The sequence below is a fragment of the Falco punctatus genome (assembly GCF_963210335.1).
Source record: "Falco punctatus genome assembly, chromosome: 18".
NCBI classification, from domain to species: Eukaryota; Metazoa; Chordata; class Aves; order Falconiformes; family Falconidae; genus Falco; species Falco punctatus.
This window is the reverse complement of record NC_137598.1, coordinates 6,914,780-6,930,325: the sequence shown is the minus strand read 5'-3', so window position 1 is coordinate 6,930,325 and position 15,546 is coordinate 6,914,780. Positions and strand designations below refer to the sequence as shown.

At 46.9% G+C, this 15,546-nt stretch overlaps 4 long non-coding RNA genes across 88 annotated transcripts in view; 2 read left to right on the top strand and 2 right to left on the bottom strand.

Moving 5' to 3' along the window:
* LOC308055213 overlaps positions 1 to 15,546 on the bottom strand; it is a 528,334-nt gene that overhangs the window by 194,272 nt on the left and 318,516 nt on the right. The window lies entirely within an intron of this gene.
* Positions 1 to 15,546, top strand: part of LOC308055214 — a 277,249-nt gene that overhangs the window by 198,427 nt on the left and 63,276 nt on the right. The window lies entirely within an intron of this gene.
* On the bottom strand, positions 375 to 5,118 carry LOC308055232. Its single transcript, XR_013924490.1, has 2 exons — positions 4,993 to 5,118; positions 375 to 1,875 (listed from the first exon to the last, which is right to left on the bottom strand). It is a non-coding gene; the product is annotated as an uncharacterized lncRNA (long non-coding RNA).
* Positions 4,995 to 9,903, top strand: LOC308055223. Its single transcript, XR_013924481.1, has 3 exons — positions 4,995 to 5,284; positions 5,835 to 7,858; positions 9,642 to 9,903. It is a non-coding gene; the product is annotated as an uncharacterized lncRNA (long non-coding RNA).

The following is a 15,546-nucleotide window of genomic DNA, read 5'->3' as shown; positions in this document are numbered from 1 at the left end:
GATATGTTTTATATAAAATAATTATGCGGTCTTGTGTTTAAGATATTCACTCAAGTTTCAGCCTTTGGTCTAGGAAATGCTTATTTCCCAAAGTGAAACAATGTCACTAGGAGAGATTCATACCTCAAATAGCCTTACTGCTTCAGGGCTGGGGTGCTGTCCTGGGAGACTGAAAACAGGGCTGTTCCATTCCAAGTGATCTACCCAAGCATTGCAATTTGTGAATAGAAGTCAGAGGTGAAAATGGGGCAGGTTGGCATCAGCACTTTTGTAACAATTTAGATTTTCATTTTCTCTGCTCTTTTTTTTTTTTTTAAGGGGGGGGGAGGGAAGTTACCAAAATGATTCATTTCAATCCAAACAAAATGCAGTGATTTTATCTTTGCTACAGAAAACACAAAAATATATTTGGTTCGGATGCATTTGATTTTTGTCTATTTCTTCTTTTGTTTTGGTTCACCTGGTAAATAATATTCTCAAATATGATTAGAGGAGTCTATGCAGAGATTAATTGAGCAGAAACTGGTTCATAATTTCATAAATCTTTGCTCAATGGACTTGGAATTGTCTGTCAAAGCTTTGATTGACATGACAACATTATGATGCATTTTTGTCCGTGGTGACTCATCCAACATCCTTTGCTCGGATGGAAGAGAATTACATTGCTTTTTCATATCTACTGAGGGGTACAAACACCAGGAAGGGATAGGGATAAATTACTAATATGCATGAGTCTTTTGCTTTTGTGTCATCCTGCCATTCATCATGTCTTTCCCCAAGTTTCTTAATGTCAGGACTCACTAGGATGAAAGTATTAAGTTAAAGGTAACTGGGGATTGAAGCTTTTGCATCACCTTATCACAAAAGCACCATTGATAAGGTTTTGCTTCACTGTTCTGCAATTCAAGGGGACTTTGAAGTCCACATATGTAAATGGCATAAGTAAACTCTGAATGACCACTAAAAATAAACCTGTTTGCTATTTATTATTTTATAGCACTACTGAATATGCTTGTTACTTCAGAGATGTGAAAAGAGAAGACCTCATCCTTAGTTGTCTCTGCAGAGCATTTGCAGACAAAGAAGTCAGCATGCACTGGTACGATCCTTGTTATAATCATACTACTACTCCACTACATTTTCAGAGTAATGAAAATATATTCCCCTTTTGGAATTACGGGATTCAATCCTTTGCCCTGTGTTAAACAGATAGTAGCTCAGACTAAGTGATTTTAGTAATCCTTCATCCCTTAAAAAATGTTAACCAAATCTACTACTACGAGTTACAAAAAATGCCATGGCTGTATTAAGGTGTTTCACAAAAGAACTTTTGAACTCTGGATTATAATGAAAAGCTCATTCAGAAAAGAGCAAAATAGTTAATTTTGCAGTGAGAGTGAAACACGTTCTTTGAATTTCCCAAAGAAGGTTTTCCTGTGGTAAACTCAGCCAGGTGAGATCTCAGGAGGAATAGTAACCAGAAAGTGATTCCTGTGATGTTTAGACTTGCAGTTTGCTGTTTTGAAATGTGCCACATAAACTGACTGACAGAAATGTTCATTTTCAATTAGGTGTCACTGATGGAGCATCTGTACTTCTTTGAGAGGGTGCAGTGCACTCCAGTCCTGCATTGTTATGTTCTGCCACCATTAATTCAGAAGTCAGTGCTGATTTCTGCTTCACATTCTCCTATGGCAGCCTTAAATGTCTTTCATTTGCCATGACACAAGATAGGTATCAGTCTATTTTCTTTCCTTTCTCACTGTATCCCAACTTGAACTGAGCTTTTGGTGGGCTCACCCCATGCTTCCCTTATTATCACATTTAAGGCATCCAGGTGGGGAGACAGAATGGAATAAGACACCAGCCCTCCATCTGTTAAAAAACAAGAAAAAAAAAAGAGAAATTAAATACAAGGTTTTATTGTTCTTTAAGTAAGAACAGATACAGTCCGTATGTCAAGGCCAAACTATATCCTACTAAATCTATCCCTTGAAGTCTTCCATTGGGCTGACCAAGGATAGATGGTAAACTGTTATCATTTGATACGGGATTAGGTCAAGTCAAAGTTCAAGTTTGAAGGTAACAGTGAGAGTCTCAGTTCAGCTGTCAAATGTATTAGTTTATATAATGAATAGCACATAGTCAGCATCTTTGCTGCTGTTCTGCTAGTGGGGAGATTCATTTAGCCACAGATCTCCACACTCTTTAGAAGTCTAAAATGGCAACACGTATCTGTTCTAACTTGGTATCTGAATATCAATACAATCTTTATTCTTTTGGAGAAGAAAAGAATTTAGGTCTAGGATGTACTGGCCTAAAATGTAAGACAATTATTTTTTGATGCATTTTCATCAATTGCCTCTGTGTTTCTGTTTTCTTTGCATATTTGCCAAACGCCTATCACATGAATTTATCAGGACATTTAAGCTTTTGAAGATACTTCAAGGACAAAATGCTTAAAAGTTTTTATGATGGCTGGATGAAAAGTGGGATGATGCAAAAAACAAGGGTTCCTTTTGTCACTTTGCACTAAGCTTGTAGAATGTAAGTTATACAGAGATATTATTAAATGGTACATATGCATAGCGTCTTAACCATAATGGAAAATGTGTGTCAAGGTAACACAGTTGATTTGGTAACACATCTGTAGCGAGAATGATGTTGCTGTCTGCTGGGAGAGGGGGGGAAGAGAGTAAGACATTCTGCCCCTCTACCCCTTGCCCTTAACATATTCTTATCATGTCTGAGACATATATATATATATATATATTTAACCCAGGAATAAGGAGATTGAGGTCAAATCTCTATTCTGTGTGCTGCTTTTTAAATCCCTAGGGAATCTGTCCTTTTTTGAGTAAAACGGTGAGTCTAGCCTATAGCAGGTCAGGGAAAGGCTGCTGAGTACTTCCTTCCCTTCAGTTTCTCCTGCCCTTTTTGACTGTGGCACCGAAGGCCGCCGCTGCTTGTGGGAGCCCCCATCTCTAATACAACAGCCCAACATTCTTGTTGAAGCTGAGTAAGCTTGGTTTTGGCTAGCTAACGACTATGAAGTCGTTCTCCTGAAGTAAGTAGTGGAGTCATAGTATACTACCATGTGTGGGTGAGTGTCCCGCAACCCAGGGGAAAAGTGTGTCTGAGCTGCAGCAACAGCAAACTAGTTGTCCGATGTAACAGCTGAAGGGCAAGTCTGGCGTTTCCCCTGTTCCAGCCCTGCAGTCCTGCTACTTCCTTTGCTATTTGGTGAGCACAAGGACCGTTGAGCTGACTGGACTGACCAAATACTGAGTCTCCCCTCGAAAAAGACCGTTACTATAGTTGACGTGCGGAATTAGACTCTATAACTCGAAAGTTATAAAGTAGGTATGTTTATTGCGCGCAGATGCACGGGGGATCGCTCCTCCACAAGCGTGCATGCCCGAAGTGATGAACCATCCCACATTTATACAATGAAACAAATGAATATTCAATTAACGCCTATACATATTCGTTACCTAAACCCCGCTTCGTATGTTAATTAGCTTATCAGTCCGTTTCCTGGAATGTGGTGGTCTTGCAGGTTTGTAGGTGATTCATGTTCTTGTGACCATCTGATCTTCTCCAGCAAGGAAACTTAGCACTCCCTCCCTCTAGATAGCATTGGAATGTCTCTCATCTTTTCTCATTCTCTTTTAAATAGCCCCTTTGTTAGAGAAAGAAGGGCAGGCGTCTCCCGTCTCCCCTTTGTTAGAGGAAGAGGGGCAGGCATCTCCTCAAAAACTGTAGTTGTCTCCTCTAAGCTGTGTGCCTATGTGACCAGACACCGCACCCATGACTAGTCACCATACCCACGTTCCTTGAGCAGACATATACAATCACAATCGATGTCCATTGTCCCCATTTCGCACTATTTCTCCATATCATAGTCATAGAGCAAACACCCTAAAAATCATTCTTCTTGTTGAAGTTTTATAAGAAATGTATATATATATATATATATATATAAATATATAAATATAAAGAAATATTTAAAGAACTGTATAGATCTGTGCTAGAAAACCTAGGACATCTACTTACAGGTAGTACAGTAGAACTCTTTCTTAGTGATTCAAAACAATCCATCCAAAACACAAGTTGAGGAAAAAATTGTGTTGTTTTTGACTCAGTTACTGTACTCTGTCAGCAGCACATTGCTGGAGATAGAAGAGAAGAATTAATGTCTTCTGGAAGCGTACAGTGTCCAAAAGAAACGCAAACACAGCATCACTAAATTTGCACCCCAATCTAGAATGTTAACTGTGTCCCCAGCAGCATCAAAACAGGTTTGCAAATGCATGAAATTTATAACTATTGCATGTATTGTTGCGATGACATAACAAAAATAAAAGGCATACCCAGTGACTAATGTTCACTTTGATTAAATACTTATTTCCATTGAATTTTAAACTCGCTGGGGTAAAAACTTGGGAAAACAACTTCTTTCTGGAAAGGATCCCTTTAGCAAGTGCTGTGACCACTCCTTAAATGGTTTTCAGTTCATTGGTCCCCCTAAACAGTTCTCCAGTTCAGCTCATTCTATTATGCACGTGTGAAATAGGTTTTTTTTCTAGCCTGAAGTTTTCTTTTAACCTAAATGTAGATAGCTTAAATTGATATCACCTAGGCTCTTTTACCTTTATGCTACTCTGTTCCAATAGCCATGATGTTTTGTTTGCCTGTCAGATGGGCGAAGTGTGTGGTTGCAGAATAGTAGTGCTTTTTTGTCTGTGGGGCACGAAAACAAGGGTGTATTGGAACCCTGCAGTTACAGGTCTGAACGTTAAAGCTTGATCTGTTCAGGCATTCCTGCTTGGCAGCATTTAATCCTGGCACAGAAAGGCAATTCTGAAGTCCCTGCGTAGGTGATAGTTCAGTTGAGTAGCTTAGCAGCAGGCTACTTCGAGATCTAACAAAAAAGAGTGAACAGAATAGTGATTTGAATTTGAAAAAAAAAAAGGGGCGGACACGACACACCAGAACACAGTAATATTATCCGGAAATCCTGTGTCTTTGCATCTCATGTACATTCTCATTGTTTCTTCACTCCTTTCCTGTTTGCATAGGTGAAATGGACCAGCACTTCATCTGGCAAGTTGTTTTTCTTCCCTTCCTCCTGAAGGGGAGGCAACTCCCTGAAACTCCTGGAGAGCAGACAGAGATAAGGAGCATTAGATGCAGGAGCTGGAGCAGTATCAGAAGACTGAGGCCTATGAAGTCTTTAGCAGGAGAGCACAAGACAGACAAAAAGGCAAATCACACAGACAAGGTATTGAACGGGACAAAAAGATGTGCCTGGAACAACACAAGATTCCCAGCTGGTTGTGCAGACTGACGCTCGTTTACAGCCTTTGATGTAAAGGCTTGTTAAAACGTGGATGCTCATCTCAGGGAGCTCATCTGTGGACATGAAACAGAACATTTTTCTTCCTGCAGAACCAGGTTTCATAAACGTGACATATAGCAATATACACTAGAAACAGCAATTGTCATCAGCAGTGACCAAACCATTAATTGTTCTCCATTGTTCTGGTATTGCTTGTTAAAGAAAATGTGTTTTGAATTCAGAAATTTAAAGTGCTGAAGCAGTTAAAGTGGCAGAACCAGGCCTCGTCCCCAGTATAGCCCTAATCCAAGGCTGGTTTAACACCCAGTCCAGTTAGTCAGTGGGAGAACAGAGAAACAACAGATGATCAACTTGTGCACACAGGTGCTTGCAGAAACACAGGTGTTTCTAGAGAAATCAGTAGATGTGAATAGGAATTGCTTGTTCAAAGACTTAAGTGTGCTTGAAGGAGTGTGTGAGTTAAAGCTGGCAGAAAGAAGATCACGATCCGAGGAGGAGCCTGGAACCGAGGCAGAGACTGGAACCGAATAGATAATCAGCTGGGACAGGGTCAGGTGATGGATTTGCAGAACTGACAAGACCAAAGGAAACTTCTAAAAACTTCGGACATTGACTAATGATTTGGTAAGTGTATATACGCCGTGCTGTATCCCTTTGCTCTCTGCCACTCGCTGGGGTGGTGGCCCAGCTCTGAGTTGTGATTAAAGCAAACCAATTATAACAAAGTTGTGATTATACCAAACCAATGCTGCCAGCAACTAGGTGAGATCGCCTGATGAGACTTGGACATGGGTAATTCCAGACACAGACCTGAAAGTGCTCTTGCGTTTAAATTTTAAAAATTGCATACTGGTGAGGAAGGTAATGAATTCGGTAAGAATGGAAAATACACCCAGCATTGAAAAGGAGGCACCCCTTGCTGAGTTTTTAGAGAATTGGGAAAAGATATCCCTGGCACAGGCTTTGCTGAAATGAAAATTCATTATTTTGTGCCAGGAGGAATGGCCATTCCTGACTCGTACTAGAGGAGGACCCATGGATGTGTGGCCTCCTAGAGGAACTTCTAAGCCTCATAAACAAAAACTTTGAGAATAATTTTAGAAGATTTTGGCAGCCAGGATATTGATTATTGGTATATATGGTATAATTGGGCACAGCAAAGATGTAAATCACCTAGAAGAAGGGTCCTAGCTAATGCAACTGCAAATTTATTTTTTTTTATTTGTTAGTTGTTTAACGTATTCTCACCCTCACATACCCTTCCCCTGAGTTGTTTGCCTCAGTCTCATGTTTGGAGAGATTCTGTGGATTAGTTAATAAATGTTAACTAGTTATTTTGCCCCTTCCAAATCTTTATCTTTGTGCATTATGTGCCCAAAATGTGGGTGAAAGGACAGGATAGAGGCTTTTCTATTCTAATGTACTTTATAGGCTTTCTTTCCAACTAATCACCACCAACAGAGAGAGGAACAAACTCCAAAGCAGGGAACATCTTGAGATTTGCCTGTGGCACACTGTGAGCTCACAGGAATAACTTAATCGCCACTCATCCTCTTGGCTTCACACTACTACTATAGCAATCTCTGGACAACACTGTTTTCTTACGGTACATACGCACAACTGTTCCAGTGCTTCTCATCTCTCCCCAGATCAGCATGTCCCTGACATCAAGTTAGTTTCAGTTTCCCTTCTGGAATTTGACTACTATTAATTAAACAAGGACCTCACAGATAAAGACAAACTACACGAAGGAGTGTCAAATGCATCTATCAAAAAAAAAAAAAAAACCCCAAGCCACTTTCTTGTAGAACTTTAGTCCCTTCATTTTTTAGTCACCAGGAATCAGTGTGGGATGGCACACAACGTATAGTCTAAAGCAGTAAGCATAATGCCTTCAAAGACACCATGTACTCCCAGAGGAGCACAATGTCACTTTCCTGACTCACAAGGGAGAAAATTAATTGTGGCAGCTGAACATCCAGCCTTCAGAAAAAGACGGAATGCAGCACCAGCCTGTGGACGGGGCTGGCTGACCGGCAGGACGCGTGCTGCTCTCTGTACACGAGAACAGCCAGCTCTCCCCAGCCAGCTGCGTGCAGCTGTGCAACACTGGAGAAAACCAGAAGCACTCCAGAGATGAAAACAGCAAATGGATGAAAATTTGTGATCCTATCCCAAAAAATCTGAGTAGGTAAGGCATACTTCAAGGACAAAACTCCATGCTTTTGCTTCGTTGAGAACTCTGTTACTTCATCTTCCCTCCTCAGGCTTCTGCTCAGCGTTTCCAGCAGTATCAGAGGGCTCATTCTGCAGCTGCCGAACCTGGGACAACTCCTCCGCCCAACGTGGGTTATTCACTGACTGTCAAGTTCCACCACCGAACGAGCTCGTCTGAAAAAGCCCGAACAGCAAAACCCTTGAACCGTCGATGCCCTGCCTGGCAGCCACCCTGACAGCGGCAGCTGCATTTTACCCGAAAAAAGCCTCCTGCAGCATGTGCGCTCCCGTGAGGGGCCCGTTCTCTCTAATCCCCCCCGGAGCAGTTTCCCCCGTGCCCGGCCGACCCCCCCTGCCGCGGGGGCTCCGCAGGCGCCGCTCCCTGCCCGCACCGGGGCTACCGGCACCCGCGCCAAGGCAGCGCCCGGCGCACCGGGCCCGGCTGAGCCGTCACGGCAGGGCCGGGGGCGGGGGGGCTGCGGCCCGGCTGCGGGGGAGGGGCTGGGGCGGGGGGCAGCTGCGCGGGGCGAGCGGGGCCGCGGCAGGCTCGGGGGGGCTCTGGGGAGGCGCCAGCCGCCGCCCCCCCGGCTCTCGGGACCCCCGGGCCGCCCCCCGGGGGCGCGGCGGAAGGAGCCCCCCCTCGGGCCCGCTCGCCCCCCCCCCCCGCCGGGCTCGCCCCCCGCAGCAAAGCGCCCCCCGCGCCGCGCCGGCAGCCCGGGCCCCGCCGCTCCGGCCCGCAGCGCCGCCAGCCCCCGGCACGGCCCGGGCAGCGCGGCCGCAGCCGAGTGCCGGCAGCCGGCACCGCCCGGCACTCCCGGCACAGCGCGGCCGCCCCCCGGCAGCGCAGCCCCCGGCCCCCCGCGCAGCCCCGCGCCCCCCAGCGCGGCTCCGGCCCCGCTCCCCGCCCCGGCCCGGGCCCCGCCGCCCCCCGGCGCTCTCCCCCGCGCCCGCCGCTCGCCGCCCCGGCCCCCGCTCACCTGCCCCGGCGCGGCCGCGGCCCGGCGGCGCTCAGCGGCCGCTCCGCTCCCCGCCCCGGCCCCGCCGCCGGCAGCCGCCCCGCTGCCCGCCCCGGGGTCCCCCCGCCCCGGCCCTCAGCCGGAGCCCCGCGGGGAAAGGGGCCCTGGCCCGACCCCTCCCCCGGGCTCCCTCGCAGCCCCTCGCCCGGCGCCGGGGGGGTCGGCGGGGGGTTACTCGGGGCCCGGGGAGCGAGCCCCGGGAGCGAGCCCGCTGCGGGGCTGGGGGCCCCCGCGCCCCCCCGGCCCCGGGACGCCTCGGCCGGCGTTCCCCGAGCCGCGCTCGCCGTTCCGGGGGGCTCTGCGACGCTCCCCTCCGTGCCCGCACCGGGACGGGCTCCCCAGGGCACGGACGCCCCCGGCCCCAGACCCGCCCCCCCCCCCGGCATGTGGGCACGTGAAGGAGACCCCAGCGGGGCGCGGAGGGGCTGGGGCGGGTGCGGGGCAGGGGGCAGCTGAGCTGAAGGGGGCGCTGGGCGAGCGGCGCAGCTCGGAACGCGGCGCGTCCTCTTGCAGCCCGAGCGGGCTGGACTCTGAACGCCGCTGTTACGGCTGCTCGTCTGCTCGTTGCGGGTTGGCACACGTGCCTGGCACAAAAGCAAACGCTCCGGCTGGTGCTGGAAAATGTCTCATCCCTTCCGTACCGGTTCCGCCTGGGACAGTTAATTTCCCCCCGGTAGCTGGCACAGCCCTGTGATTTGCTGTGGGATGAGCCCCAGGCTGGTGACGCCGTTGCAGTCGGTGTGTGCTGCCCGGCAGCCCCGGGGGCTGCAGCTTCTCGCACCAGCGAGAGGGCTGGGGGCACCAGAGGCTGGGAGGGGACACGGCCGGGACAGCTGACCCACTGGCCAAAGGGCTGTGCCTTACCTTATTTCATGCTCAGTGTATAAACCGGGGGAAAGCTGGCCAGGGGGCAGTGCTCGGGAGCCGGCTGGGCAGCAGTTAGTGGGAGGTGAGCAACCGCCTTGTGCATCACTTGTATACTCTAATCCTTTTCTTATTCCACTTCCTTTACTGGCCTATTAAACTGTCTTTATCTCAACCCACAGATCTGACACCAGCGACACCCTGCCACCACCACCCCAGTTCTATCCCCCAACCCGCTGGGGTAGGGGGTAGGGGCGTGGGGCAGGACAAAATGAGCCAAAGTGCCACCTGTGTGGTATTTAGCTGCTTGCCGGGTTCAACCACAGCACCACCCTTGCAGCACCGCTCAGGGAGATAACCCCACGAGGCCGCAGGACGAGGCTGTACCATCATCAGAATCCAGGCTTACGGATCCACCGCAACAGCCACAGCCCTTGCGCTGCTGCTGCACGTCTTGCTCGCTTGGTCAATAAAGCCAAATGTGTAAAACTTCAAAGAGCAAAATGAAAAATAAAGAACAAATCTCGGTAATTCACTTTCTACTAAAAAGGTGTGGGTATGTTTATGTGCATCCAATAAAAATACTTACAGTGTGGAAGCGTTTGATTTTTGTTTTGCATTAATCGAACTTGCATAGCTGTGAACTGGTACTGTTAAATTATCCGTCTCCAAAATACACAGTTATAATTTGACTAGGGTATTTTTTTTTTTTGTTACATAATTAGGAGTGACATCTGGCCAGCTGTGCTGCCCAAGAAAGATGCTACTGATCTGCCAGGGAAACGTCCCATTGCAAGAAGGAGACAAACAAAGTACTTCAGAGCACTCCTTCAAAATATCGGGGAAAATCCCATAACATTCAGTTGCATCTTTTTAAACATTGATGCCAAAATGGCACAGAGTAACGGCTCAGAGACAAATTTTGTCTTTAAGCAGCAAAGGTATTTATTTTGTGCAACATTGGGGAGCTAGCCGGTTCGCACCGGACAAACTAACCCCAAAGTTTTCAGTGAAAAGTCAGGTAATTTATACAGTTTTCATGAGAGGTTACAACATCTTTACATACATACTCATCTGATTTCGACATCTAATTATTCTATTCATAATAGGTGGGATCTAGGTGGAGTAAACCTTTCAATTTTCGTTGTTCAACAATCTCTTGACTCAGGGTCTCCTTGTGTCCTTCAGGTGCCCACCTTATCTTTTCTAATTATTCAGAGTACATTCCTTTAACATGGTCAGTGGAACCTTTTCCAATTATTCAGACTACATTCCTTAACTTTAACACCGCGTGGAATGGAACAGGCCATGCCCATCATTTGTCATTTATCTTATCTCAACACAAAGTTTTTCATCTTATCTCAACACAAACAGAGCATCACCCAGAGCATTGTACCAAACCCATCCTGACTAATCTTTTTAAGAGCTTGCTCTGTTTCAACATTGAGAACAAATCCCTAACTGCTTAGAGACATCTAATAAATTATGTGCTTCAGCTATTGGGCAGTTGCAGTTTAAACAATGCAAGTCACTTTGTAAACTTTATGATTTGAAATGTCTTTTAAAGTTTCATTTATGATAGAAAATCAGTGAGGGAAGAGATCCTCCATTGTGTTCTACTTCTGGGTGGGGAAAAAATACTAATCAAATCCCCAGTGCTGCAATGCATAAGGCTACCAGAAAGGACAGGCAGATTCGCCAGCGCTTCTGGCTGTACTGAAGCGTGCAGAGGAGCACGTTTGTGGTACCTCGACTGCTACAAGTGAGAGCCCAAAGAGCAGCGATTTCATCAGCTTTTGGAAGACGGGCTGTGCTTGGGTCTTTGTAAAAAGATATTTTTTTAATATTTTTTTTTAAAGAGAGTGAAAAGCCTTGCTACTGCTGACTTTTACTGCCACATGTCATCTCTGAAGATCCACTCTGATGGGAGGTTCATAAAATGCAACTTCTTTCAATGAGCAAAATTTCTGCCTTGGAAAACCTCTTTCCATCCAGAATAAAAAATTACACGCTGTAGGTTAGGGAAAAAGGAAATAACTGAGGCGGTAACTCACGAAAACCACATCAGGACTCACTGTCACTAGTTAAGAGGCTGCTAATGCTTCTTGGGAAAGCCTGGACCACATGTGGAAGTGATACCAGTTTGTCCCGTTTTGTCCACGTCTCTTCTTTGACCCCGATTGCTTTCAGTACGAGTGCCAGTATCTCAGTAAGGTTTTTGAGTATTGCTGTAAGATATTGCCAGAGCTTATTGACTGAAAAAGCATAAAGCTTTTATCATGAAAACAAAGTCTGTTTCTTCTGAACATCTGAACTCTTACAAACAGTTTCCTTTTTTAGTACAGAACTGTTTTCAGTATCATTTAGCAGTAAGCACACAGAAACAGAAGATGATGCTTTCAGGAAGAGAAATTCAATGGAGGGAAGTAAGGTTTTCTCCTGGTTTTGTTTGGGATACAGTTAATTTTCTTCTTAGTAGCTGGTACAGTGCCGTGTTCTGGATTTAGTAGGAGAATAATGCTGATAACATGCTGGTGTTGTAGTTGTTGCTAAGTAGTGCTTACTCTAAACCATGGACTTTTCAAGTTTCCCACGCTTTGCCAGCAAGGAGGTGCACAAGAAGCTGGGAGGGAGCAGAGCAAAGGGATATCCCACACCACAGAACCACCGAACCACCCCATCATGCTCAGTATAGAAACCGGGGGGTTCACTGCTGGGGGACTGGCTGGGCATAGGTCAGCGGGTGGTGAGCAACTGTACTGTGCATCACTTGGGTTCTTTCCCCTTTGGGTTTTACTCCCTTCTCTTTTTCATTACAATCGTTATTATTATTGTATTTTATTTCAATTATTGTTCTTATCTCAACCCACAAGGTTTAACATTTTCCCGACGCTCCCCCCATGCCCACCTGGACACACACCTGGCTCATGCCCAGCTGTCACCCAGCCCCCCCAGGCCCTTCCCAGCCCCCTGCCCCAGCCCGCAGCGCTGCGGGGGGCTGGTGTGCCCCACGGGCAGGACCCAGCGCCGAGCCTTGTTGAACCTCGTACCGCTGGCCTTGGCCCATCGGCCCGGCCTGCCCAGATGCCTCTGTAGTGCTCAGTGCGTGCTCACAGCCCAGATGCCCAAGCCTATCCTGGGCTGCATCAAAAGAAATGTGGCCAGCAGGTCGAGGGAGGTGACTCTGCCCCTCCGCTCTGCTGAGGCCACACGAGGAGTACTGCTGGCAGCTCTGGAGTCCTCAGCACAGGGAAGACCTGGATGGAGCTCTTGGAGCAGGTCCAGAAGAGGGCCACAGAAATGATCAGAGGGACGGAACACCTCTCCTACGGAGAACGACTGAGGGAGTTGGGATTGTTCAGCCTGGGGAAGAGAAGGCTCCGGAGAGACATTATCACTGCCTGTAATACTTAAAGCAGTCCTATAAGAAAGACAGAGAGACCTTTTACCAGGGCCTGTAGTGACAGGACGAGGGGCAATGGTTCTAAACTAAAAGACGGTAGGTTTTGCTTGGCCGTGAGGAAGAAATTCCTTACAACGAGGGTGATGAGATACTGGAACAGGCTGCCCAGAGAAGCTGTAGATGCCGCATCACTGGAAGGGTTCAAGACCAGGCTGGGCAGGGCTTTGAGCAACCTCACCTAGGTGACAATGTCCTTGCCCATGGCAGGGTGTTTGGACTAGATTATATTTAAAGGTCCCTTCCAACCCAAACCATTCTATGATCCTGTGATCTCATGGTGTGAGTATTGGCAAGACAAAATGTGACAATGCAGTAGGTATTGCTGATGTAAATAATTGCAAGCAGCAAGTATGAAAGTGATTAAAATTGTACTTGGCAAGAAGGGACTTTGCGTGCATGTGTGTGCTAGGTATCTGTATTGCTTTGAAGTTGTACTTGCTGGACGCACCAAAATCTGGTAACGGATTTCAACAGTAGAACAGTAGTAGCTGGTGTGGCATGATCTAACAAGATGCCCAGTTTACTCAGTATCATACTATCATGCAAAAGCTGACACAAAAATAAATTCCTCTAAAAAGGAGGGGGAAAAAAATTACCTTTTTTTTTAACACTGTGGAACAGGCCACAGGCGCTCTGACTGTGATTGAAGCTGTATCTCAGCTGCAGTCTGTGAATCCTGAGTGCTTCCCAGGAAAGCTAAAGCACAGCTCCCATCCGGGCGGTAAGGCAAGGCTGTGCAATCCCACCTCTGCTCACGCAGGGTATGCCGGTGCCACCGCACACCCGGGTAGGAGAGCCGCACTCCCTGCAGCGCTCCCGCACCCCAGGGATTTGCTGCATGTACCATCTCCTGCCTACTTTGCCCCGGTTCTCGAGCAGGAATGCATGCAGGCTCTTTGCCCCAAGCTCAATAGAAAAGCATTCCACAGCGCTACTTTTTTTTTTTTTTTTAATACATTAGGCGATTTCTTTTTTTGTTTCTTCCTAGCAGTGCCCATGAGTGTCTTGCAGCCTGCCCCAGCCCAGCCACTCCTTGGGCTCCCCACCCCCTCGAGTGGGGGTCACCTCAAGCCTGGATGAATTTTTTTTGCCTCTAGGCAGGACGGTTAAAGGCAGTTTAGCTCCTCTTTTCCATGAATCTTCAAAGTGCTCTGTAACTTTGGGGAAGCTTTAGCAATGTCAGATAATATCTGTATGTGGAAGGAAAGAAATTCTGACCTCATTGCTCCCATATAGTCCACCGTGCTCCATCATTTGGTGTTTCAGACAGGAGGCGGCTGGAGCCCTAGCAGGTGCCCGGTACCTCATCTAATACGGGAAACCTCTTGGCCCGCAAAGGTCAAGGATGAACCATGTATTTTCTCTTTGCTTACAAGACTTGAAATAAATCAACACGGTCAGGAACCCACAGCCAGAGATTTCAATCCAAACCAGGAGTAAGTAAATGAAGGTAAGATCTATCTAGGATTTAGACACTAAAACTGAAACACATGAACAAGTAACCTCTATCAAACTTTCCAAACCCCTCAGGTTTTTCTCATCTCTAGCCTATCTCCACTTACAATAGTGATGCAAAGAGTTAAAAAAGCAGTGAATATTATGTATATGTTATCTGGTGTTCAATGCAAAGGTGATGGTTTCCAAGGCAGTACTGTCTCAGAATTTCAAAGTCGCTGGTGTTCATGTTACATAGAGTACCACTTGGTGGTCATTTGGAAGGCGCTTCTACTTCTGTGTAACTTTCTTCTAGGTTGGGTACAAATATTCCTGAGAGGCTAAAACAGAAATGTATTTTGTTTAGATACAAGTCTTAGGTACGCGTTAGAAAACTACAGCACTTAGTAGTATCCAATAATATAAAAAATGCTATTCAGAACATCTTCAACTACATATATATGTGTGTGCGTCTATATATAGGTATAAAGGTACAATACGTACATGTATGCATGTAAACACAGACACACAGAGGTATTCACAACTTGAACTGTATTTGTAACCAACCTGAAATACTGCAGCAAAAGTTCATTCTGGTGAACCATTAATATAGTATTTTCCAACTTTGGGCTCTAACCATAGTTACAATGTTAACACAACAAACTAAAGGTTTTGCTATCTGCTGTCCTAGCTTTTTGCTATCTTTTTTGCTACCCTCATGAACATGTCAGAACCCAGAGCTCCTATACGGGGACAGTAAGAGGACCCTGCCTAGTGTAAAGCTGTGCAGCTACTGTGCATGCTTGCAGCCGTGAGCCCTGGGTGCCCGTTGATGGTAATGCTTCCTTGGATGGAAACATTTAGCACACTGGCACAAAGGGCAGGGAACCTTCGGCGCCCAGGTGCTGAATCATTGCCGCAAGGTTCTGACTTTTGCTGGAGAGGCATTCCCTGATGAGCAGCAATAAAAAGAAGCGGACGATGTGGATGAGATCTTCACAGGGCTCATGGCATCTCCCTCCTGCAGCTTCCAGAGGAGCTCTTGGTTAGTCCTGCTCAGCTGCTACATCTCCTCCATTTCTTTCTCAATGTATTCTTGAAGATTCACATTCTCCTCTGACAATGGCCTGGAGAGAGAAGGACAACATGGTGGCATTAACGCAGCCAGCTCTACACAAGAGGCATGGCCA